The sequence below is a fragment of the Podarcis gaigeae genome (assembly GCF_964106915.1).
Source record: "Podarcis gaigeae genome assembly, chromosome: 7".
Classification (NCBI taxonomy): domain Eukaryota; kingdom Metazoa; phylum Chordata; class Lepidosauria; order Squamata; family Lacertidae; genus Podarcis; species Podarcis gaigeae.
Genome location: NC_139683.1, coordinates 8,207,452 through 8,235,004, shown reverse-complemented (window position 1 = coordinate 8,235,004; position 27,553 = coordinate 8,207,452). Strand labels below are relative to the sequence as shown.

Here is a 27,553-nt window from a genome sequence, read left to right as displayed (position 1 = left end):
GGAGCTGCCAAATTGAGAGATTCCATTAAAGCTAAACAACGGCAAAAAGTGGTCTCTGAGCTCCTTGATGGGTTGATAAGTAACTGCTGTTGTTCTCTAGCAGCTAACATCTGAGTGTTTAACCTTAGATCAGGTATTTGGTTGCAAATCTCCATTTTGCAAGGGAGTTGCCTTTGGTCTTTGTTCTTAGTCTTTAATGGAAGTAATATGTAAATGACTCACTCCAGGAGCACACAGCCTCAGGGTGCAATAGAGGCTGTAATTGTATCCTGTGTAAAGTTATTTATTAGCCTGTGCTGGACATTATTTGGATATATCTTTGATGTTTCTGTTCTGTTTTTGAAGAAAGTTCTGCAGGTAAAGTTTTGAATAATATCTAATGGGTCTGGACAATGCTTTATTCCAAAAGGAGTTAGTTTTTATGCATCCAGTCACTTCAAACTGCAGAATATTGATATCTGCAATGATATATTCATCACCTTAGCTTTTCATCGTTTACTCAATCACCTTCTGCCACCCAACACCTCACCATCTCTCATCCAACCACAGTCCTTGAAATGCAACTTACTTATTCCATTCTTCACTGTACATGCTAAAAACCCTTCTTGTACATTATATTGAGATATATATTTTTCTCTACTCTAACATCCAGCCATTAGCTTCTCCCTTAATTGGTTCTTACTAGCAGGTTACCCTCTTGGATACATGACACTACCTCACTGAAAATGGATTGTTGCTATAATTATTTTGTTATTGCGCGCGCACACACACACACACAAACACACAAAGTGGCACTGGAATATTCAGGTCCCTGTCTGCAGGAACTTACAATCTACCATACACACCACACGTTAAAAGTGTTAGGATCGTCCTACTCTCGTGTAGGATCCTGAAAGAGACACAAGCCCGACTGGCATGTTCTCTTCCTCCTGGTTGATCGTTTGGGAGCTTCAAAAGCTTTCTTCTGCGCGAACATCACAGCAACTGATACCAAGAAGCATCAGCACACTTAGGGATCCACAGTATCCAGAGTATTCACAATTTGCGTAACAGAACTCAGTAGCACAGCATTTTGGCTAATCTACGTTTATTTACATATAATATACTCGGAGCATTCTGCTTTAGCTCCTTCCTCTTTCTCATCAGACAGCAAAGAGAGAAAGAACAAAGGACAATAACCCCACTTCACAGAACACAGTACAGTGGTACCCCAGGTTACATACACTTCTGGTTACATACGCTTCAGGTTACAGACTCCGCTAACCCAGAAATAGTACCTCGGGTTAAGAACTTTGCTTCAGGATGAGAACAGAAATCGTGCAGTGGCGGCACGGCAGCAGCAGGAGGCCCTATTAGCTAAAGTGGTGCTTCAGGTTAAGAACAATTTCAGGTTAAAAACGGACCTCCAGAACGAATTAAGTACGTAACCAGAGGTACCACTGTAATACCAAAACATCCTGTCTCCTTTACTTCCCACATTTTGGAATGAAAACAAACACCATCATGCGATAGACAACAATCTCAAGACTGCAAACACGGAGCAGGAATCCTAACAAAAAGTACATTGCAACTGAAAGCACAATCCTGCATACATCTCCCACAGATTTATTGCAACAAAATAAAACGTGTGGAATTTTGTGATGCTCTGGGGTGAACTGCAGCACCAACAAGGCAGAATGCTTCACCTCCCTGCCTATCACTTGAGTGCTGCCTGTAGCAGCATGGGGAGCAAAAACTCTGTCTCTCCCTTTGGCATGCAGATTGAAGTGCAGATGGAAGTACCAGGGGTAACCACATACCTTCTGCTCCCTGCTCACAGAGCACTGGGGGTGGGGAGGACACTGGAGGAGTGAGAGGAAAGTCGGGGCAAAAGCAATGATGCTGATGTAGAATAGAATGTCCATATTTTCATCTGAGGAATGTTGGAAGGTGAACAAAGGATAGATGGCAGAATCATAGAATAGAATCATAGAATCATAGAGTTGGAAGAGACCACAAGGGCCATCGAGTCCAACCCCCTGCCAAGCAGGAAACACCATCAGAGCACTCCTGACATATGGTTGTCAAGCCTCTGCTTAAAGACCTCCAAAGAAGGAGACTCCACCACACTCCTTGGCAGCAAATTCCACTGTCAAACAGCTCTTACTGTCAGGAAGTTCTTCCTAATGTTTAGGTGGAATCTTCTTTCTTGTAGTTTGGATCCATTGCTCCGTGTCCGCTTCTCTGGAGCAGCAGAAAACAACCTTTCTCCCTCCTCTATGTGACATCCTTTTATATATTTGAACATGGCTATCATATCACCCCTTAACCTCCTCTTCTCCAGGCTAAACATGCCCAACTCCCTTCGACGTTCCTCATAAGGCATCGTTTCCAGGCCTTTGACCATTTTGATTGCCCTCCTCTGGACACGTTCCAGTTTGTCAGTGTCCTTCTTGAACTGTGGTGCCCAGAACTGGACAGAGTACTCCAGGTGAGGTCTGACCAGAGCAGAATACAGTAGCACTATTACTTCCCTTGATCTAGATGCTATAAGTTAGACTAGTTCCTAGATTCAGGCTCAGTGGTGTGAGGGTCCAAATCCAAAACCCCTGGGGCTGTGCTATCAACTCTTTTGATCCCACAGGCTCCTCTCTTTTCAGTTTGGTGCCCAAATCTCTGCTGGAAGTCCAGTTTCTATGTCAAATTGTGCATTTTCAACATGGGAAAGTCTTGATTAGCAAAACTTCAAAAATAAAATAAAAATGGTGATACAAGTGGGAGCATGAAATCACAAACCTTTTGCAGATACATAATGAAGGCTGATGAAACTGGAGTGTAGAGACACAAGGCATTCAGATAGATTCTCAGACAAATGCATCCCTTAAAGGCTGAGATAAGGAACTGTTGGCCCTCTAGTTGCTGCTAGACTTCAACTCCTTTCAGCTTTAGCCAGCATGTGCAGAGGTCTGGAATGGAGGCAGTTGGAGTCTAGCAATGTCCAGAGGGCCAAAGGTTCTCCAGTCCAGCGTTAACCTGTGCTACCCATGCCCCATCTAAAACAAAACCTAAGAGTAGATTCTAGGGATAAGTGAATCTGTAAATTCTGGTTTCTCTCTGTTTCTTACCCCCCCCCCCCCAAAAAAAAATCTTAATTCCATATCTTCACATTTCCACATCAGATTCTGATTTAAAAGGAGAAGTCCTTATGTAAATTCTTCAGTACATTTACCGAATGTGCACACTTTGGACTAATATGCACATTTTTGCAAAGCAATATCCCCCAACATAATGCATTTTTTGTTCCTGTTTTCACTGATACGTGCATTTCTAGCCCAGGCATTCTTATTTTTGTACACATTTTGTGGCTGTAGAAATGTAGGGAAGTGCAAATTTCAAAGGATGGCTTCATTTCAGTTTGTGTGTCATTTCAGAAAGTGCAAATTGAATCAAATTTCTCCCCATCCCTGTTAGTTCCACAAGTGTAATGGTTATATGGGGTTGCTCGTGCGTAAGTTGTCGCCACTCCTGGCTAGGTGGCCTGGTTAAACCTTTCCTGGCTGGACAGCCCCTCACTTCGTGGCTGTTCAGTCGCTGGCAGAATCCGACAGTGGGCGTTTCTTAAACCTTTTCCAACATAAAAGCTGTTTGGCGCCCAGTCTCCTCCTCCTCTCCCTGCGCGGAAGTCTTCTGCGCAGGGAGGGTGTGGGTAGCGGAGGACCTGTGCTCTCCCCGCTGGTGTCCAGTGAAGAGTCTCCGAGCCTGCTCTCTGCTTCCCCCATTGGCCCCACTCCATCCCTGGTGTTTTCTTCCCCAACAGGAGACCTGTCTCTCTCCCTACTTGTCCCCTCTCCAGCATCGTCATGGAGCCTCGCCTCCTCCTCTCGTTCCGATGGCAGTTCCCTGACAACAAGCATTATTGAAACAAAGCACTGGGCTTCCCTACCAGAAATACTGGAACTATGTAAAAATGTATTGTTTATTTGTCCCTGTGTTTGCTGCCCTCCCTGAAGCTTTGCCTGCTGATGCAAAGATTCCACAGATAATGGCGTGATTAGTGGATAAATATTTTGGCGCACATAAAAAAAGTCTGCCAGCCACAGGAAATTGGATGTGCCTGGGTCGGTCTGTCATTCAGGCATCCTCAGTGGAGTTTTTAATCCTATATAACAATCCTGATATTTTGTCTTGCAATATCAACTTCTCATCTCACATCGTTAATAGCTAATTCCCTACATTCCACTACAGCTCAGTTGTGCAGTAAACAATGTTCCACGGGCTGCCAAAAGGCAAACAACAACAATGTTCTTTTAGCATGTGGCGCAGTGAATGAGAGAGATTATCTCGGGGAAAAACACAATGGAGTAGCTTTGGGAGTCCTCCCAACACTGGATTATGGAATGCGAAGCACTCTATAGAACTGTAATTTGCGGGCATCCTTGCCACTTGGGTTCATTTACTATGGAAGCCCTCTCTTGTTTCATAATTTATGATTATGTTACAATGATAATGCAACACAAAAAGGCTATTGTAGAAACGGAAAGGATTCAGAAAAGGGCAACCAAAGTGACTCTCCTATGAAGAAGGGTTGTAGCATTTGGTCTTTTTAGAGAGAAGATAACAAGATAGCTCAGCTGGTTAGGGCATGGTGCTCATAATGCCAAGGTTGCAGGTTCGATCCCTGTATGGAGCAGCTGCACATCCCTGGATTGCAGAGGGTGGACTAGATCAGGGAGGTCAAACATGTCAATTGCGAATTGACATCCTGGTCAATTCCCAGGATGTTTTGGTAGATTGCGGGCAATCACTGGCTCTTCCATCTGGCTCAACAACTTTGCTCAACAACTTTGCCCTGAATCCCTCCCCCAAAAGGAGTAGATCACTGCCAGTTTTTAATTGTGTGAGTAGATCACATTCTCTTGGAAGTTGGACGCCCCTGGACTACATGATCCAACTTTACAATTCTACGATAGAAGTTTATAAAATGGTGTTTTGCATGGAGAAAGCAGGGAATATCCCCATCTCTCCTAACACTAGAAATTCTGGACAGCTAGTGTTGGAAGATTCAGGATGAATAGAAGAAAATATTTCTTCATGCAACACACAGTTAAACTGTGGCAGTCACTCCCACGGGAGGCAGTGATGGCCATTCTAACCACTACAGAACACAGCCTGTCTGAAATCAAATACTGGATGTAAAGTGTTGAAGAGTCAATGGTGTAGACACAGCAATGGCAATCCTTTGCACTGGAATGTGCAGTAGACTAGGCGAGTAGATTTAAAGTGTGGTTCCCTCAGCCCAGTATACCTGAAGGAGCCTCTCCACTCCCATTGTTGAGCCCGGACACTGAGGTCCACCTCTGAGGGCCTTCTGATGGTTTCTTTGCTGCAAGAAGTGAGGTTGCAGGGAACGAGGCAGAGGGCCTTCTTGGTAGTGGCGCCCACCCTGTGGAACTCCCTCCCATCAGATGTCAAGGAAATAAAAAACTATCTGACTTTTAGAAGACATCTGAAGGCAGCCCTGTATTGGGAAGTTTTTAATGTTTAATGATTTATCTTGTTTTAAATATTCTGTTGGGAGCCACGCAGAGTGGCTGGGGAAGCCCAGCCAGATGGGTGGGGTATAAATAATATATTATTATTATTATTATTATTATTATTATTATTATTATTATTACTATTATTATTATTCCCTAGGCCAGTGCATAAGAGGAAAACTGTTAAAACAGGCATAGGCAAACTCGGCCCTCCAGATGCTTTGAGACTACAATTCCCATCATCCCAGACCACTGCTCCTGTTAGCTAGGGATTATGGGAGTTGTAGTCCCAAAACATCTGGAGGGCCGAGTTTGCCTATGCCTGGTTTAAAATATTTACCCACTCATTTCCATCCAAGCCCTCTCGAGTGCCTTCATTTCCATCACGCTACCCAGTTACAGCTGCATTTCCTGACTCCCTCTCTGCCCTCGCCTTTTCCTCCCCTCCTCCTGAAGCTTATCTCAATGAGGGCTGTCTGGCAGCCTCTGAAAAGAAGAAAGAGAAGCTGAATTGAGCTGACAGCTAGTGTTTCCATCAGATAAACTAAAGTTCAAACAAGTAGAACTCTTTTGCTTTTCAAAGGCCTGAGCTCGCCTGACGCTTTCTCATGCAATTCGTATCTTTCCATTAGCGCAGAATCACTGTCACTTCCTTTGTGCACTGTGTCGAGAGCCATCCACTCTGCGCCGGCCAATTTTCCACAAGGATAAACACCCTGGCAGTGGTCAAGAGCTGCCCGGCGCATATCAACACGGAGCAAAACCTTGTTAGATCACCCCCTGCCCCCTGCTTGACACACAGGCACACATCCAGCCTTCTATTCCTCTTCCTCTCCTTCTTTTCCATAACCTGCCCCACCATCTCTCTTGGATCCCAACCTGCATTTCTAACAAGAATGTCAAGGAAAGCTCAACTTCATCTGTCAGTCCCAATTTACACTTGTTATAGGCAGGCATAGCCTCCATTCATTCAGCTGCCCCACTTAGAGCTACTCTTTACCACTTTGAGGATCATTCTACCATCAAGAGAGTCCTTTGAGAATATAGGGAGGCACACCTTCTGCATCACCCTGAGCTATGTTGTACTACAAGCACTTAGAGCTTGAAGTAGCAGGTGCTGTCTAGATTAGGAGTGGGCCAAAACTGCTCATATAAATTCTTCTTTTTTAAAGTGCATATATAAAACAAAAACAAAACCCACCAGACTCATTTTCTTACGTTTTTGGTGGTGCTTCGTCAGAAGCTATCCTCCAATTCCTCAAAAAAACTTCCTTGTTTTTATTATTTATTTCCAGTATTTATTGATCACTTTTCACCATAGATAATCCCAAAGCTGTTTACATAACAGTCAGTAAAGCAAGCAATCAAATAATAAAGTGCTTAGGAATGAAAACCAACCAACCAACCAACCATGGGTAAAGATATAAGTACAAAAAAATAGCATAATATAACTTCTAAAGTCAGCTAAAGGAGGAAGGTCTTTGCCAAGCACCTGAAGTTCAGCCGGTCTGTCAAATCACAGCTGGGAGGCAGTTTCAGAGGGTTGGGCACACAATATTAAATGCACAGCTTGTTGTGGATACAAGTCATACATCTGAGACATAGGGTGGTCACTAACTCTCCTGAAATTCTCACTGAATGGGCAGGAGTACAAGGAAACAGGTACTCTTTCAGGTATCCTGGACCCAAACTGTTAATGTTTCTGTTTCTTCTAGTCTTTAGGATTTCAGTGAGTGCATTATTCTGAGCTTGCCTTAGTGTTACAGTGTTGTCAAGGGCGGCATGTGTATTTTTTCTCTCTCCTTCCCATAAATGTTTCTCCAGCACTCTGCGGCCTCACCAGCTGTCTGCATTTCCTGATCTAATGAATCTACTTCAATACATAATCCTCTGGCCTATGTTTGAAGTCCAGACACCTGGGAAGGCAGCAAAGTGCAGACCACTGGTGAGTTGATTTGTGGAGCGAAAGTAAGGACACTCACAAACAGCCATTGGCCAAATCCAAAGCAGAATAAGCATGACTCAAACCTGCACACCACCCACGAGTATTTGCAATTTTCACTCTCGTTTGATCATTTTCAAATGCATCATTCTTCTCATTGATTGATAGAGAATGGACTGGGAGTTTAAGGAATGCTCAGCCTCTCCTTTCTAGGGGAATGAATTTTCCTTGAATGGACAGCTGCTGCCACCCAGTGTGGACAATACTGAGCTAGATAAACCAGTGGTCTGACACAGTCTATAAGGCTCCTCCTCTGCTCTTGATACGATATGATAATCTTTATTGTCATTTTCCCATACAGAACAACGAAATTGGAAAACCCACAAGCCTGCTATCCCAGCTATCCCAACCTAGTTAGCCCCCTAAAAACTCTGATACCCCATTTTAAAAATACAATATACTCCCATAGAGACTCCTTACACTGCGTTTAAAACCAAAATCACATTTGGATAGAAACTGTTTCTCAGGCAGCTAGTTCTAGTCTTTAGAACCCTGTACCTTCTTCCAGAAGGCAGAAGCTGAAAGAGATCATTTCCAGGGTGTGCACTATCCTGCGCTATCTCTGCATTTTTCTTATGGCACCTGGAACCATCAATTTGATCCAAGGTGGGAAGAGGGCACCCAATTATTCTCTCCACAGTCTTTACAACCCTGGACAGCATTGTTTTTCCCCATACTGTGCAGCTCCGAAACCACATACACAGGCCATAAGTTAATATGGTTCCCTCTTTGATTTCTGCATCATTCAGTTCACCCACCCATGGGCAGTGTGGGGTTTTCTAGACACCCTTTGGAATCTGCATTGTAATTTTTTGGGTATTCCTCAACTGGCTTTCCATAGAACTTTGTTTTCACCTACTCCACACTGTCCCTTCCATGATTAGGTTGCAGTAGGTTTCTGCTTGCTTGTTTGGCTGTTTGATTTTGCTTCCAGTTGACATTTAATGTGGGCAGGTAAGCAGGTTAGGATTAATGCCAGTGATAAGCACCCTGAGATGCTCTTGAGTGAAAGACGTTTCTCCATCTTCCATTGCCAAGGGACCTAGGGGGCTCCTTGGTTTCGTATTATTGGTGCCTGATGTGTGCTCCCTGCAGAATGATGGGCTTTGGAGTAGAGTGCCTAGCTCAGATCCTACACAGCTTCTGTTCCCCTATACAGAGAGGTACAAAGATATGCCTCTCATCATCACCCACGTACAGTGAATGAGCTTTGCTGGGATGGTTTTGCCCAAGCTGGTAGGCATGACCTCCTCTTTCTGCCTAGATATGTTCCATCTGCTTGCCATGGAAGAGTTTGCTTTGTTTAGCTTCAGATTCTCATGTGATGCTGAATAAACACAACGATAAACCAAAAGTCCTGTCTCTCGAGCCTTCATCCCAGGTGCATGGACAAACATTGCTTCCTCTGGAACGTCTCTTGAAAATAAAGTTTAGATATATGCAAGGTCACGAAGGGAAAGGGAACCCTGCCTTGAAAACAGAGCCAGAGATCACAAACAATTTCCCCAAAGCAGCATAAGCAAATTAAAATGAAAGGAAGGGGCCAGTGAGCTGTAACTGCGCCGCGTCCCTTTATCAACTGCTGATGGATTATTGTGAATGCACATTGATCCATTGCTGCATTCTCCAGTTCAGCGAGCTCAAACAGATGCTTCAAGACTGAAGGTAGTCCGCAACAAATGCTGTAATTTGTGGCTGAGCCACTGCAAATGAAACACAGCGACTGGACCAGCTGAGCTGAAACAGAACGATAAGTAACAGTGGCTCAGAGTGTTTTAGGCAACTCAGAACATAGGTGGATGGGAAGATCAGAAAATAAGGGAAATGCTGGATGATGGAAAATGATTGTGAAGATGTTAAAAGCTCTAAAAATCAACCCACCTATTACAATTAGGATATGAGTCCAATTTGCAATTTCAACATGTCTTTCTGAAAAGTACTAGGGCAGACTTCCGCAAATTGGTATCCTTCAGATGTTTTGAGATACAACTCCTACCAGCCCCAACACCAATTGATTAGATAAATTTGATTGGACCGTTTAATTTCTATACCACTTGATATATTAAAAATATATCTAAGTAGTGTACAGAAAACTGAAGCAACACCAGACAAACAAAATATTAGAAAAATACACAATTACATATAACAAATATTGTATTAATAAAAAGGTACACACACACACACACACACACACACACACACACCTCAAATCATTTTCTTTCTGTCACACCCTTCCTCTCAGCTCTGGGTTCTCAGCAGGGTACAAACAAACTTTCAGTTTACCCACAAAAGTCTCACAACGAGAAGAATTCCTGAGTAAACACCGTTCTAAGGAGAACATGTTGGTATGTATAGATTAAATTTGTAAAGTAGACCTAGGAAAAATTAATATATTTAGAACATTAAAGATGAGATGTATAAGATGCAATGTAAATAAGAACTTAAAAGTTTAAGGGACGATGAGTACTGAAGGAGGGAAGTCACATGGGCGTATTAATATTGTTATTCTTTCTTTTCTTTTCTTTTCCCTTTTCTTTTCTGGGATACTATTTGTATTTCTGTCTGGCTGCCTAACAGTTAAGCCTTCCTTTCAAATACTGTGGTGCCTCGGTTTTTGAACGTAATCCGTTCCGGAAAACCATTCAAGATATGAAACGTTCAAAAACCGAAAGTTCAATAGCCAACAGCTAGGCACCAGCAACTTAGCAGTTTGAAAGCATGCAGTGCAAGTAGATAAATAGGTACTGCTCCAGCAGGAAGCTAAACAGCATTTCCGTGCACTGCTCTGGTTTTGCCAGAAGCGGCTTAGTCATGCTGGCTACATGACGCAGGAAAACTGTCTGCGGAAGCGGACAAATGCTGGTTCCCTCAGCCTGTAAAGCAAGATGAGCGCCGCAACCCCAGAATCATTCATGACTGGACTTAATTGTCAGGGGTCACTTTGCCTTTACTTTTAGGCACCAGGATGTAGCACTCAGTGGAAGCCGTGTGGCATGTTCAATTTCCAAGGTGTGTTCGAAAACTGAAGCATTTACTTCTGAGTTTATGGCATTCGAAAACCGAAATATTCCTCAACGGAGATGTTCGAAAGCAAGGTACCATTGTAATTGAACAAGAATCCTCCGAGTAAACATGCAAACTTCACACAGTTGGTAGGTTAACAGAGCAATCTGAGGGCAAGGTGGCAGTGGTATTAGATCGTGGAACAACCACCACATTTAAGCTCTGCTGACTAGTTGTGACTCCAGGTCTGGTGGTGTGTATGTTTAGGAAATTAAGGGAATTAGGATCCTGCATTCAAAGCCTCTCTGGCATGTGCTTGCACCATGCTCCATTCTGGACCACCTTTTGAAGTGATGGTGATGACCGAATCACAACACAATGTTAGTATTTGGCTTAGCCAGTGTGGTGTAGTGGTTAAGAGCGGTAGTCTCTTAATCTGGGGGACCGGGTTCGAGTCTCCGCTCCTCCACATGCGAATGCTGGGTGACCTTGGGCCAGTCACACTTCTTTGAAGTCTCTCAGCCCCACTCACCTCACAGAGTGTTTGTTGTGGGGGAGGAAGGGAAAGGAAAATGTTAGCCGCTTTGAGACTCCTGAAGGGGAGTGAAAGGCGGGATATCAAATCCAACTCTTCTTCTTCTTCTTCTTCTTAGCCTGTTCTGCAAGGAAATACAGGAAACAGCCTTACACCAATGGTTCATCTAGCTCAGCAATCTCTCTGGGAATTCCACCAGGTCTCTCCCAGCCCTTCTGGCAGGTGCCAGGGATAGAACCAGGGATTTTTTGCATGAAATGCAGATGCTCTATCTCTGATCTGCGGCGCCCTTTCTGAAGTTCCACCATGCAGCTCTGAAACCCAGGAAGAACAACAATGCCAGTATTAGGGACCAGGCATCCTTCCCTCTTTCTGATGGGACTGAGATGGCCAGATGTTCTCACACAGAAGTGATCTGAGGATGCCAAGAAGAGAGCAAATGGAGTATGTAATGTAGTCCCAATTATACTACACAGGGCTGTCTTCAAGTGAGTAGCCTGCATATGTGCCCTCGACTGCCAAGAGGAAAAAGAAGGATTAAGCTGTAGCCTTGTGAGAAGCTTCTCAGCGCTGCAGGATTGTAGCTGGAGAGCTTATTGAGCAGTATTTGCCCCAGCAATTTATACGGCATAGCTACACATCGTAGAAGTCTATCTTTATCTCAGTAATCTCTGTTAATCCGCTGGTGGCCTTTTTGTTTTAAACATCTGGACAGTTTTATGGCTGGTGAGAATTAAGGTGCTGAGCATAAGAAAACAAACCGCTTAGCGATCCTTTCAAATAAACAAGGCTTTCTCTGAAACATTAACCTTTGGGGTCAGGAGAGAGAGAGAGAGAGAGAGAGAGAGAGAGAGAGAGAGAGAATCATGTCTCCCCCCCTCCCCACCACCACCAGAGAGTTTTAAAAATTGGAGTGAGTTCTTTTTAAGATCTTTAATCTCCAGGTAACCTGTTTGCCATGCAAATATGGTAATCTCAAGGCATTTAATGGGCTCTTGGTTGTAACAGAGCAATGTAAGTGTGTATAAAAAATAGAATGTTAAGCAATGAGATGCCTCCTAATCTGATCCTCCCTCTGATCACTGTTTTTGTGTTGGTGAAACACACACACACACACGTGAGACAGGTGGGTGCTCTTCAGCCTGTAATATAGTTGTCAGCATCCTCACAGAAATGGCTAAATGTGTTATTCAGGCTAATGCGCTTGCATGTTCATCAACAAATGTTTCCATTTGTCTTGGACGCCGAAACGGGAAACAGGAATGTGAGGACGAAGGGGTTGTTTCGTCAAAAGCGTTTGCGTTTTCTCTGCATGCCTCTGATTCCAAAACTGATGGGAAGGCCCAGCGCTGCAGAGTGACAGCTACACGGAAGCAGAAATAGTCACATGCTTGCAGAAATCACAGTCTGCTGCAATCGGCAGCACAATACAAAACCTTTCAAGAACCTCAGGGGCTTGTCAGCCTATAAATACAACCCAATGGCATATGATTTTGTGATGGCTGCACAAGGAAAGTGCAGGTTGAGATCCTCCCCCCTCCTCACCTTCTTTAGAACGATGTTGGTGCACATTAATCCAAGGAACAGGAACTCTAATACTAAAGGATCATCACCAGGAGACGCAGTGTGGTGTAGTGGTTAGAGTGCTGTAGTAGTAACTGTGCCAGTCACTGAATCTTAGCCTAACTTACCTTTCTGGGTTGTTGTGAGAATAAATATGTGTGTGTTTGTGTGAGCGCGCACACACACACACCTGTGTGATGGCCTGGGACTCGGAGCCAGAGCCGGAGCCAGCGGAGTCTCAGTCCACACTGGATCCTCTGCCTCAGGTGGCATCTGAACCGAGTCTGGAGCCTGATCCTGAAGAGCCCCAGTCTGCACAGGTTCCCCTGCAACAAGCACCAGCTGGGCCAAGTCAGGGGCCTGAGCCTGCCCTGGCTACAGATGCGGGGATGACCTTGTTGCCTTCAGCTGGGCAATCACGTACAGCTGTTCCACTACCAGTTGGGTCAGGAGAGGCTGAGGCGGCCTCTGGTTCTAGTAACCCACTGACATCTCCCGAGCTGCAGAGACTGAGGTCTGAGAAAAGGAGAGACCTGAGTACTTGCAGGAGGAGTGCTCACCTTCGGGCAAGACAGGGAGGTGAGTCTCCGGGGGATCAGGACTGGCCGTTACCCCATCAGAGATAAAAGGCTATAGGACCCTGCTCCAGGTTGTGGGAGCAATATTGCTGCTTGTGACCCTGTGCCTGACTTAGCCTGGTTTCCTGTCTTGGCCCTGTTGGACTGACTCCTCGTGGAATCCTTGGATTCGGGACCAGACCTGGACCACGTGGCTCGGGTTAACCCCTGAGCCCAGCACAGCCTGCTGCCTTGAGCCCATTGAAAGAAAAGGAAAAGAGACCAGACAACTTATTCTCTAGCCCTCATTTAGCTGTGATTCCTGATTCCTGGGGGTTTGGACTCGATGATGCTTTGAATCCCTTCCAACTCTACACAGAAAGCAACGTTCAGGCACCTGAGCTGCAAGGCTGCCTACCACCTGCCTCCAGTATTATAGTTTATCTTTCTCTTGGATAATGTTTTGGATGACTCTGGAGAGCAGAACCATTTTAAGTGAAATCAGGCTTCTTGAAATTATTCCAGGAGGCAAGAGAGGACTCTTTTTAGGTGTGCTCACCCCGGAGATCAGTGGGGAGTGAGGGCTGTCAGGCGGCCTTCTCGAGGAGTCAGACGCCGGCTCCTTTGGCTGGGATGGATGACTGAGCATGCACACCAATGCCCACCCCTGTCAGCTTGGAGAACATGCTCTGATTGTGAAGCAGCGACACAACACGTATGCCCTGTCAGACTCTGTTCCATTGTTTTGCTTCAATGTTTTCTGTTGCACATGAAAAGGAAAAAAAAAAAGAAGGTGGGGGGAATGTAAAGAACATTCTGAATAAGGCTGGGCAGTTATTTGTTTTTTAAGAGCTTTACTTTAATGAGTGGTTGACTTTTGGGGGGAGGCAATGGCAAGCACTGAAAGATGTCACTGTCTGTCAAAGATGTTACATCAATGTGATGGATAGAAAGAAAGCCCCTCTTTCCTTCAGAGGCATCCACATTGTGTCATTAACAGAAAAAGGACCCCTTTAAAAATAAATTAAAAATAAAATAAATTTGCTTGTCTATGTCCTGGCGGCAGCTTCATCTATGATGCAACAGAGAGTTCCCTTTTCTCCTGAGATGGAAGAAGCACACAAACCTCACACATAATGATTTATCCCGATGCTGTCCTGACACATGTGAGGAAGCTCTCGGGAAGCAATAGAATGGAATAACCTTTTGAAAAATCATTGTTTTGTTTTTCAAGTTCAAAGCTGACAATCGGCTGGGGGGAGGGGGCAGGGCAAAAGCAATGTTGTGGTGTTCCCTGGTCACTACGCTGAGTGGGCAAAGTTGGGTTGGAATATAATCACACCGCTTTCACCTATTTACACATTCAGTCTGAATGGAGGGAGTCTAGCATGATCATCTCAAGAGAGACTTGTCCCCCACAGCAGGGCAGCCAGCCTTCAGCCAACCTGCCCAAGATGGACCTCCGCCTTTGATCTCCCTTCTTCTGCCCAACACACCTTGCTGAAAACACTTGTTTCCTGTCACCTCACACTGAGTTACCCCGGCAACCTTCCAAACCCTCCAATCTCTGCTGACACCTCAGGGCAAGGGAGGAGAACAGCTCTCTTGCACTGATAATGGCCCTCTATTGTTTCTTAATGGTCTTAGCTGGCCAGGTCATTTTGCATAGACAAGCTCAGGAATTCCTCTGTAGCTTGTATTCCTCCCTTCCCATATCAAAGAATCAAAATCCTACCATTTATTAATTTCTAAGGTTTAGCTGTGGTTTCCCCCCCCCCATTTTTTTTTTTTTTTTTTTATAATCTTGGGCCAATCACTGCCTGATAGCCTAACCTGCCACACAAGGTTGGTGTGGGGATTAAATGAGGCAGCAGAGAACCATGTATGCCACCTTGAACTCCTTGTAGAAGGTGAGATGTACATACAATAAAATTTCATATATAAATAAATAGTCATAGAGTTGGAAGTGTTATGTACTGAGCTGAATCCTAGAACAATAGGATCCAGAATGCTGCAGTCTGATTGGTCCGCAGGAGCCACCCAATCCAGCTCCAGGTGCAAGTGAATCAGTGACCTGATTGGCCCACAGGAGCAGCCCAGAATTATCCAATCACGGGGGGCCCATTGTGTAAATAATGTATATATAGCTAGACGTTTTGGGGAAAGATTCATTCATTGCTACTATGAGCTAAATAAAGAGCATGAAATTCACACCTGACTCCGAGTATATTTCAGAAGAAACCCAAAGGATCATCTAGTCCAACCAGGGATAAAGGAACCTCTTGCTCTGTGCCATCAAAAGTGAGTAACTCTTCCTTTTTAAAATAAGAACACTAGGTCCAAATTGTAGCTATTTGCTCACAGCTTGGAGACTGTATTCACCAGCCCTGCATTCCCAAGGGGTCTTCTGTGGCAGAGTAGGCTTCAAGACAGACACGCCTGTAAGCTTTAAACTGGTCTTTTTTTACTCAATGGTGTCAGGTATTTCTGGATTCAACTGAAGCAGGCAAGAAAGAGAAACTAAACAAGACATCTCAGGAAAGCTACTTTAGCTTACTGTAGTGGCTTATTTTCCCTCCATAAAGAGGGTATTGGTTACGTGCTGTTGCTTATTCCAAGAGGGCTTCAGCTGGTAGGGGTGGGGCTAGGATATCCACAGCAGAGCTTGACAAAAGGCCCAATTGTCACAGGAGTGCCTGAGCTAGGACACTTTATACTGTAGGTGGGAGATCCAATGGCTGAAATGTGATCATTGTTGGGAACTGTCTTATATCAAATCAGACAGTGGGTCCACCTAGCTCCATGGAGTGGTTGTTTCAGACAAGGCTTGTTCCCAGATGCCACTTAGGAATTCTGGAGATCAAATCCGGGACCTTTGGCATGCAAAGTAGGCTGTTGGGCTACAGCCAGTTCCTGAAGCTCATTTTCTTGCAGGCAGAACGCTGGCATGTCATGAAGAAAGTGAGATGACACCCCTGCTCTCTGAGATAGTCTAAAGTGGTGGTGAAGAAGAAGAAGAAGAAGAAGAAGAAGAAGAAGAAGAAGAAGAAGAAGAAGAAGAAGTAGTTTGGATTTGATATCCCGCCTTTCACTCCCCTTCAGGAATCTCAAAGTGGCTAACATTCTCCTTTCCCTTCCTCCCCCCACAACAAACACTCTGTGAGGTGAGTGGGGCTGAAAGACTTCAAAGAAGTATGACTAGCCCAAGGTCACCCAGCAGCTGCATGTGGAGGAGCGGAGACGCGAACCCGGTTCCCCAGATTACAAGTCTACAGCTCTTAACCACTATACCGCACTGGCTCTCAGGCAGTCCTGTAACAACTGGGCCTTTTGTCAAACTCTGCTGTGGATATCCTAATTTTCTCTGTGGAATAAATTTAGGAAGTTAATAGTGGCTGTAGCTCAATGGCAGCACATCTGCTGGGCAAGCAGAATGTCTCCAGCAACTGCAGGTAAGGTGAGGAAGGTCCCTTTCTGGAAACCTTGGAGAGATGCTGTCAGTGGGGACAATCCTGAGGCAGATGGACCAATGGACTGACTTGATATAAAGCAGGCTCGTAGGTTCCTATTCAACCCTGTGAACTCCTCATCTCTCAAATTGTAGAAGTAGGAACACACAGACACACACACATCTATGTCCTCAGGGAGGACAAGGCCAAACATCCTGAGTGTGTAGGTTTTTTGTGGGCTCCTTACTGGGGTGATGTAGAAACCTCGGAGAAATGTTGCTAATCTAATCCAAATTCTTTAGCTGCTCTTGGACTTTTCTCCTGAGCGACAAGAACTTTTAAACTCACCGAAAATTTTCTCCTGGTTCACCAGTGGTTGCTTCCTCCATTACTGTTGTGGTGTTTAACGGAGACCATTTTACATAGTGTTACAATACATAAACCAAAAATGCTTTGTTTGGCCTTTTACTGTAGCAAGATTTAAACAGCACAAAGCCAACCTAAGAAAGCAAGTGCTTTCTTGCAATGCTAGCCTGAGATCTTTAAAAAAAAAAAAAATTGACATTCAACATTTCCTATGTATTCTTGCTTGTGTTATTCTAATTCAGCTGTTTTGTTGTTGTGTCTTATGAATTTAGTAGTCTTAGCTGTGATTACAGCATAACACTTTGATACTGGATTTCAATTTGCAATTGAAAGCATTTATAGAGCCCTGTGTAGAGGAATTAATATCTGCTGAACAATTTCCCTAAGTACTGCATTGATTTTTTTTTTTTAACAGTACAGGTGCCAGGAAGGTAGGGAAGGGGGAGAAAGCTCCCCACACATTAACATTACTGTTGTGGTAAACAGAAAGTTGAATGGGAACTAAAGTATCTGTTATGCCAGCAAAAATGATAAACAATGCCAGAAAACAATGCTCGTTTTCATTGCAAATTGCATTGCTTCTTGATCCATTGCAGTGAGATGATTTTGAGTGGCTTCCCTAATTGATATTATAGAACTTGGTTGAAATGGCGTCTCCTATGTTCTGCACTCCCTGCCTCCTTGGCAGATCTCTTCAATCTGTCTTCAAGTCATGTTGCTGGTTTGCTTCCCAGTAAGGGCAAGTAGGATATTGCCCAGTTGTAGAAGGTTCAGAAGAGGGCAACCAAAGCCTGCAAATTTCTCTTTGAGCTTGCCCCTGCCTACCTGAACAAAAGTAGCTATTCATATTTCCATTTCTGCTTACTTGGGTCTACTTCAGCTGTCATGATTGGAGTATCTTTGCCAGGCTGGAGAGATGATGCATGTTCCCAAATGCCATTTGGTTCAATTGATAACCCTTATCCACAATGGTTGTCCTTTGCACCAAAGAGCATGATAAATGGCACTCACTATATGACAATATAGTGGAACAGTCTCCCCCGGGAGACTATGGACTCCCCTTCCTTGGAGGTTTTTTTTTTTTTTTGTGCATAATTTTTATTGGTTTACAAAATCAAAATACAAACAAACATAACATTCCTTGGAGGTTTTTAAGCAGCGGTTGGATGGCCATCTGCCATGGATGCTTTAGCCAAGGTTCCTGCACTGCAGGCGGTTGGACTAGATAACCCTTCCAACTCTAAGATTCTATGATTCTAAGACACTTAGCGAGCCAGTGTGGTGTAGTGGTTAAGAGCGGTAGTCTCGTAATCTGGTGAACCGGGTTCGCGTCTCCGCTCCTCCACATGCAGCTGCTGGGTGAGCCTGAGCTAGTCACACTTCTTTGAAGTCTCTCAGCCTAACTCACCTCACAGAGTGTTTGTTGTGGGGGAGGAAGGGAAAGGAGAATGTTAGCTGCTTTGAGGCTTCTTCGGGTAGTGATAAAGCAGGATATCAAATCCAAATCCAAACTCCCCTTTCAAGAAAGGTTGCAGTGTTTTGGTCTTTTTTAGCTTAGATAAAAGGTGCATATGAAGTGACATGATAGAAGTTTAAAAAATTATGCATGGCATGAAAAGGGGATAGAGAAATGTTTTCCCCTCTCTCAAAACACAAGATCTCATGGACATCCAATGATGCTGAAGGCTGGAAGATTCAGGAAACATAAAGGAAAGTACTTCTTTGTGCAGTGCGTATTTAAACTATGCAATTTGCTCATCCAGGAGTCAATGATATCCACCAACCTGGATTTAATCAATTAATTTAATCAATCTTTAAAAGACGATTAGGCAAATTCATGGAGGAGAGGGCGAGGTATTCCAAGTGTGGTCACACCATAGAAATGTATAATGGCATTGTGATATCCACAGTTTTATTTTCAGTTCTTTTCCTAATGATCCCTAACATGAAAAGTGCCTTTTTCACAGCCACTGCACACTGGGTTGATATCTTCATCCTATTTACTATGACCCCAAGGTCATTGAGGGCAGTGGGGTAAGGAGCACAGATAGGGTTGCCATATTCCCAAAAGTGAAAATCCGGAGGTTTGTGTTTTTTTTTTCCTGTCAAGGTTGTTGGGGAACATCCCCCTCCCAAAAACAGGTTGAGGGCTTTTAAAAGATTTTTTAAAGCATTTTTTTTTTTAAAAAAAAATTCCCTACTTGCCATACATCTGGATTTTCCAGGACATTTTGCCGATTCAGCAAAAATCTGGAGCACGATTCCAGGATGTGTCTGGGAAACTCTGGACGTATGGCAGCCCTAGCACACACCCAACATAAAGATATGAGTACTAGAGCAGATGTAACGTCAGTAAAGAAGGCTGATCGCCAAAGAATTGATGCTTTTGAATTCTGGTGCTGGAGGAGACTCTTGGGAGTCCCATGGACTGCAAGAAGATCAAACCTATCCATTCTTAAGGAAATCAGCCCTGAGTGCTCACTGGAAGGACAGATCCTGAAGCTGAGGCTCTAATACTTTGGCCACCTCATGAGAAGAGAAGACTCCTTGGAAAAGACCCTGATGTTGGGAAAGATTGAGGGCACAAGGAGAAGGGGACGACAGAGGACGAGATGGTGGGGCAGTGTTGTCGAAGCTACGAACATGAGTTTGACCAAACTGTGGGAGGCAGTGGAAGACAGGAGTACCTGGCGTGCTCTGGTCCATGGGGTCACGAAGAGTCTGACACGACTAAACGACTAAACAACAACAACAAACATCCCACATTTTGTTTTCAAGAGCAGTCTGCAAGAACATGAATGCAAGTGTCCCAACTTAAGTCGATGTCAGGGACCGCGCTGAGGAGGGCTGCACGGAGGAGGAATGGTGGGAGCCTCCCCTTCCTACTGCTCCTGATCTGGATCCTTTATCTTCCCAGGAGCAGGAGGACGGTATAGATTTGGAACAGTGGTTTGCAGAGGGACATACTTCAGAAGGCAGAAGCTGGGAAATACTCGATGGGGAACAACAAGGAGAAGAAACACTGGGAGGGAGAGGGTTAACAGATTCCCTATCTCTGGGAAGCTTTACTCGCTCTCACCAAGGTCAAGGAGAGCTGAGAAAGTGGCAAAACAGAAAACACACAAAGCACAGAGGGGACAGGCTCAAATTACAAGACGTAGAAGTGATGTGGATTAATAGGGTCATAAAGGGGTGGGATTCTTAATTGGGAGCACCACCATTTCTAGAAGATGGGTTCATTATTCTCTCGCTGTGATTATTAAAGTTTCTAGCTGGTATGAATACTCCCTTTGCTTTGTTCTGCTTATCTACTGCCACAGAGGGAGGAAGCGATTCCCTGAAGCCTGACAGTCTATTCCTAGTATCTGCTCATTGGAAACACATCAGATCTGTTTACAGAGGTTCCATTAAGAGGAAGTTCAAGTATACAACCTTGTGTTTCTGGGAGTAAAGCAAGGGTCTATTAAATGTAATATATAAATGCATATGCTTCAACATCAAAGTGGCAGCTTTATGGAACTATTGGCTTGCCAAATGGTACAGATTTCCTTAATTTTCTTCTAAATTGGGCAAACTTTCACACTCCAACTGTTTGAATCCACACACTGTCCTTGGAGGCAGTTAAGGCTGGAACATTTTCTCAACTGTTTTATTTTTTCTGGTTTACCGGTTCAACTGGTGACCCAATGTCAAAGAAAAAGCAATCGTCTTGCTGCAAATAGTGTAAGGAAGGCATGAAATTTCTTATACGTTGGGGTTTTTTGCTTGCATGTTTTGTCTGACTTCCAGTCCCACTGAAGTTACGCTGTGCCCAATTTCTAATTCATTGCATCAGTGCAAGTCTCTGTGGAAGATAGCGTTCAACTTATCACAAGTGTTTAACTATTCTGATCATAGTCCTTGCAACGAGCGAGATACACTAATTGATTAATAATATGCAGATGTAACTGTCTGACTTGCTAGAGATAATTTTAAATTACAGCAAGGCTAAGGGAGATAATGAATGTAGGGTTCCATTCGGCAGGGCAGCTGAGTATTCCTTGCCCAGTCAAGGAGGAGACAAGCACAGGCTTAAAACTTCCAGACTTCACTTAGTTCCATTGACTGAAGTCCAGAGAGGTTGCCTTGCTCAGCCCCTTGTGGAAAAGTCATTAGCAACTTGCAAGGTCAACTATTTAATGGATTTCAAAACCAACTGCTTGCTGCAGCCGCCACCCCCCTCCAACCCCTGGACTCCAGCTTCAATCAACATCGGCCAGAATAACCAATAGGGATGGTGAGAGTTTTTGTCCATCATCCAGAGAATGTCAAGTTGGGAAAGGCTGTATGACAGTCTTCATTGGAAGGCAACATGAACTTTAAGTTAAGATCATTTGTTAGTGAGAAGAAGCTATTTCCTCTTCCAACTATATGCTGCTTAAACAGGTAGGAATGACATGTAGCATGACATGGCAGTATATCGGTCCAAAAGCCACAGTTCCATAACAGAAGAGGTATGCATTGCAGGGAGGGGGGGGACGATGACTAGATGACTCTTGGTGTCCTTTCCAACTCTGAAAATCTGCATATGATCCTATGATTCTATGCTGTGTGAAAGGAACATTAAAAACAAGACAGACCAACTAGCATTAGAATCAGGAAAACTAACACAATCTTCCCTATGCCTGAATGGATTCCAAGAGTGGGGAGCCAGTGGCCTTCAGACTAGTTGGGGGGAAAGTGGGGAATGAATGAATGAATGAATGAATAGTCTCAAAAGTCCTCTGCAAACTATCAGTTCAGAGTTCTGTCTTTCCCCTGGAAGCCTGCTTGGTGCATGGCAGAAAAAGGGAGAGTAAGATGTAGGCTGGAAAAAGCTGGCCTTTGATGGACTAGACCAGGGGTCAGCAAACTTTTTCAGCAGGGGGCCGGTCCACTGTCCCTCAGACCTTGTGGGGGGTTGGACTATATATATATATATATATATATATATGCAGGTTTTGGTGTCCTCGGGTGTCTTCCCGTGTAAAAGTTGGGGTGTCTAGGCGACGTTTCGACGAGGTCTCACTCGTCATCTTCAGGCTGGTGCTTTCGGCTTCTTGTTACTGGAACAGAGCGGGATCTCAATGTTTGAGTTCCTATAAATACTGTAGAGGGGGTGTGGTGTCTAGCCTCCAATGTTCTGGGCAGAGAGGAAGTTCCCAGGCTAGTGTGCCTTTTCTTCTTTTGTTCCTTAATTACTTGAGAGATACCTTGAGTGATTTCTTGAGTGATATCCTGAGTACCACTTAGGTGGGTCATTAGGTGTGGATTAGTTGCTAAAGTCTTTGTGTCTTGACCTCTTGAACTTTGTGAAGAGTTTTCCTGAGAAGATGGCTGTATTGCACTTAGTTGTGCTTTGGCTTGGCTTCGTGTATAGGGGCGAGCTGTGGTTTTGTGGCTTGTGTCAGCCAGATCTGTGTAGGGATTGCAGGGGGGTGCAGCATCCAGAGGTGCCACCATGGATTGGCTACTGGATGGTGTCAGTAATTCATCTGTGGAGAGGGTCTGGGTTTGGGTCTGGTGTGGTTGATTGGTGTTGGCGTTCTGTGTGCCTCTGGATCTGGTGTCAGTTTTTGTGGGGAGGGCTAATTTCCAGATGTCTGGCAAGCGGGATGTGTCGTCACGCTTGTTCATGTTGTGAGGGTGTTTCTCTATCTCGATGGCTTCCATGATTATTCTCAATCATGGTGGCACCTCTGGATGCTGCACCCCCCTGCAATCCCTACACAGATCTGGCTGACACAAGCCACAAAACCACAGCTCGCCCCTATACACGAAGCCAAGCCAAAGCACAACTAAGTGCAATACAGCCATCTTCTCAGGAAAACTCTTCACAAAGTTCAAGAGGTCAAGACACAAAGACTTTAGCAACTAATCCACACCTAATGACCCACCTAAGTGGTACTCAGGATATCACTCAAGAAATCACTCAAGGTATCTCTCAAGTAATTAAGGAACAAAAGAAGAAAAGGCACACTAGCCTGGGAACTTCCTCTCTGCCCAGAACATTGGAGGCTAGACACCACACCCCCTCTACAGTATTTATAGGAACTCAAACATTGAGATCCCGCTCTGTTCCAGTAACAAGAAGCCGAAAGCACCAGCCTGAAGATGACGAGTGAGACCTCGTCGAAACGTCGCCTAGACACCCCAACTTTTACACGGGAAGACACCCGAGGACACCAAAACCTGCATTCCTGTACCCTTCGTGTATAGGGGCGAGCTGTGGTTTTGTGGCTTGTGTCAGCCAGATCTGTGTAGGGATTGCAGGGGGGTGCAGCATCCGGAGGTGCCACCATGGATTGGCTACTGGATGGTGTCAGTAGTTCATCTGTGGAGAGGGTCTGGGTTTGGGTCTGGTGTGGTTGATTGGTGTTGGCGTTCTGTGTGCCTCTGGATCTGGTGTCAGTTTTTGTGGGGAGGGCTAATTTCCAGATGTCTGGCAAGCGGGATGTGTCGTCACGCTTGTTCATGTTGTGAGGGTGTTTCTCTATCTCGATGGCTTCCATGATTATTCTCTTGTGGTGATGTTCCGTGTTAAAGAGCAATTTGGAATCTGCAAAATTAATTTCGTGTCCTGTTTCTTTCATGTGTTGGAAAAGAGAGGAAGTTTTGCCGTCAAAAAAGAAGAAAAAACTTCCTCTCTTTTCCAACACATGAAAGAAACAGGACACGAAATTAATTTTGCAGATTCCAAATTGCTCTTTAACACGGAACATCACCACAAGAGAATAATCATGGAAGCCATCGAGATAGAGAAACACCCTCACAACATGAACAAGCGTGACGACACATCCCGCTTGCCAGACATCTGGAAATTAGCCCTCCCCACAAAAACTGACACCAGATCCAGAGGCACACAGAACGCCAACACCAATCAACCACACCAGACCCAAACCCAGACCCTCTCCACAGATGAACTACTGACACCATCCAGTAGCCAATCCATGGTGGCACCTCCGGATGCTGCACCCCCCTGCAATCCCTACACAGATCTGGCTGACACAAGCCACAAAACCACAGCTCGCCCCTATACACGAAGCCAAGCCAAAGCACAACTAAGTGCAATACAGCCATCTTCTCAGGAAAACTCTTCACAAAGTTCAAGAGGTCAAGACACAAAGACTTTAGCAACTAATCCACACCTAATGACCCACCTAAGTGGTACTCAGGATATCACTCAAGAAATCACTCAAGGTATCTCTCAAGTAATTAAGGAACAAAAGAAGAAAAGGCACACTAGCCTGGGAACTTCCTCTCTGCCCAGAACATTGGAGGCTAGACACCACACCCCCTCTACAGTATTTATAGGAACTCAAACATTGAGATCCCGCTCTGTTCCAGTAACAAGAAGCCGAAAGCACCAGCCTGAAGATGACGAGTGAGACCTCGTCGAAACGTCGCCTAGACACCCCAACTTTTACACGGGAAGACACCCGAGGACACCAAAACCTGCAATATATATATATATATATATATATATATATATATATATATTGGGGGGATGAACAAATTCCTATGCCCCACAAATAACCCGGAGATGCATTTGAAATAAAAGGACACATTCTACTCGTGTAAAAATACGCTGATTCATGGACTGTTTGTGGGCCGGATTGAGAAGGTGATTGGGCCGGATCTGGCCCCTTAGTTTGCCTACCCATGGGCTAGACAGATCCAATTATTACTGGTTTGTTTTTTGTTTTGCTTTTTTACATGCAGTTGACATTGATTTCAAATGTTTGCAGCTTAGCATTCTCTATCCTCATCCTAAGCGACCTGAACACAGCAAGTTATTTTTTTGCAAATACGTCCAGTTGGTGTTGATTATGTGCAGCAATATCTGCAAATTCAATCTCTTGAAAACAACTATGAGCAATTTAACCAAGATTTGGTATTCAGTACGTACTAGGAGCTGTTGCGCTATGCATGTAGAAGCCTCCTTTGCAGACAGCAGGTGCATGGCCTATAGAGATTTTAAGAACAAGTGCTACACAGAGTTCTTGGGGAAAGGGAAGCATGCAAAAAGATTGAAACCAAATTTGGATAACAGTTCTTCTTAAACTTTGCATGGGCCCAGGTCTCAGTGAGCTCATTTTCTACAAATGTACTACTCAGGTTAAGTGGAGTGAGGGCATAAACAGTAACTATGAAATCTTAAGCTCAGGCAGTACTAAGGTAGGTGGAGCAACATCCCTAACCCTTGGGCCATGCTGCTCATGGCTGATGGGAGCTGGAGTCCATTATTACCCAGGAGGCAACAGGCTCTTCACCCCCAGTTCCAGGAGAGCTTGAAAGAGTTTGCTCATCACTAGTGAAAACCACCTGAAACTGTAAATGTGAGCTTGTCTGACCTAATTTAATACAGTGCTTTTTAAAAAACAAACCAAAACCAAAACCTGCAACCAAAATGGCAAGACGATCCTGCAATTGTGAGAGGCGGGAGCCCATCCGTTCAGGAGAGAGGGGAGAAGGCTAAAAGCTTTTGTGGCTCCTATACAAGAAGGAACATAAGGAGTGGTGTTTGTGCAGACGCAGCTTCAGAGCCAGTTTTTGCTGCCTTGACCCAGTTCCCTGTAAAAATTAAGCAAGAGTGTCTGCATGCCAATAGCTGAGGTAAACAGCTCCATCTGCTGACTGCACAGCCTTACTGTGTGATTCCTACTGATAATTAATATGTGATAAATCCTAACAAATAGCAAATATATTTTTAAAACTAACACCCAGTTCTAAAACTTGCTATGTCTTGCACAGGGGTATAAATAACATTGCAACTTATTTTTATTTTCTTGCCAGGACTTATGTGGGTTTTTTGGGGGGGACAGCAGGACAGGTGAAAAGATTCAGCAGGTGATGCTTCTGCTATTATAGATGGAGCATTTTGGGGTGTGGTGGGGGCATCAGCAGTTTGATTTCTGCCTTCTCAAGGTAAAGGTAAAGGGACCCCTGACCATTAGGTCCAGTTGTGGCCAACTCTGGAGTTGCGGCGCTCATCTCACTTTACTGGCCGAGGGAGCCAGTGTACAGATTCCGGGTCATGTGGCCGGCATGACTAAGCCGCTTCTGGCGAACCAGAGCAGCACACAGAAACACCGTTTCCCTTCCCACCGGAGCAGTACCTATTTATCTACTTGAAGTGCTTTTGAACTGCTAGGTTGGCAGGAGCAGGGATCGAACAACGGGAGCTCACCCCGTCGCGAGGATTCGAACCACCGACTTTCTGATTGGCATGTCCTAGGCTCTGTGGTTTAACCCACAGTGCCATTGGCGTCCTTCCTTCTGAAGGTAAATAAACAAATTGGTAATTCTTCCCCTAAAATGGGTTATTTCCCACTTCAGATTTGCTAAAGTTCAAAGTTTTGTTATCACCATTATGTTGCCATGTGACAGTAGTGGGGTTGGTTCAGCCCCACTTCAGGAGCAATTTGCCCCCCTCCACCACCCACCCACCAACCAACACAGTTTTGGCCTGGATAGCATGAGCTGCAGGGCTGTGGCAGCAGTAGTAGCCCTGTAATTCCTATTAAACCCTGTTGCTCCCCAGCCAGGATTTGAATTGCAGCGTCAATAAACGACACAGACCATATGCATAGCCTCTGAAATGAAAGCTCCCCCAGTTTGGCAGGTGACCTTTCATGCCAGCCTACATTTAGAAGGAAATTTCCTTCAGGGCCAGGAATTTTCCAGGCTGGGTTTAGGTTTTCTTGCTACAATATATTCTTTTTGCATTGTTCCTGGCACGAGAACAAAACCCTCCATCTCCTTGCTGAAGTCATAATCCTTTAATCTCACATCAGATATTCTGCTGGCTGCAAAACCCTTCAGAACTATCAACATTCCTGTGGAATACCGAGGCATCCCATTCAGTTTGCTTCATTTGGTCTCTGAGGGAGAATTAAGGTCTTCCCAGCTTTAGAATGAGCAGATTATTGTCCCGTGTCCAAACCAAGCCAAACAGATGAATAAAGAACAGAACAGCTTTGCTGGATCAGACCATGGATCCAAAATTCTGTTTGTTACATTGCCCAGCAAGATGATCCTAGGAGCTCAGCAAGACAGCATAAAGATGATGGCTTTCCACAGCAGCTTGACCCTCACATTTGATTTCCAGTGTCATGGCACCTCTGTATCTAAAGGGTCCATTGTATTCTCATGGCTGATAGTTCTTCTCCATGAATTTGTTTAATTCCTTTCTCAAAATTAATTATATTGTTTTCCATAGGTTAACTAGGGTTGCCATATTTCAAAAATTGAAAACCCAGACACAACAGTTGTTTGAGCTTTTTTTTTTTTTTTTTTTTTTGAGGAAAATCTCCAAAAGTGGCACTGCCGGTTTTCCCCAGACATTTTAGCGATTTCTGCCCTGGCACTGCTTCCGAATGCAGTATTCCATCTATGTCCAGGAAATTCCGGACGTACGGTAACCCTAGGTTAATTGAGTTGTGTTTGAAAGTACTGCCTCCATTTATGCATCCTTAAAACCATTGACTTGGAGCTCTCATTTCCAAATAGAATAATATGAGGAAGAGATACAATTTTTCCTTTCC

General features: G+C 44.5%; 1 long non-coding RNA gene across 1 annotated transcript in view; it reads left to right on the top strand.

The window, feature by feature from the left end:
- Positions 1-27,553, top strand: part of LOC310849327 — a 344,819-nt gene that overhangs the window by 42,906 nt on the left and 274,360 nt on the right. The window contains exon 2 of the long non-coding RNA XR_014566859.1: positions 10,240-10,290. This is a non-coding gene — a long non-coding RNA (uncharacterized lncRNA). The remainder of the gene's footprint in view (positions 1-10,239; positions 10,291-27,553) is intronic.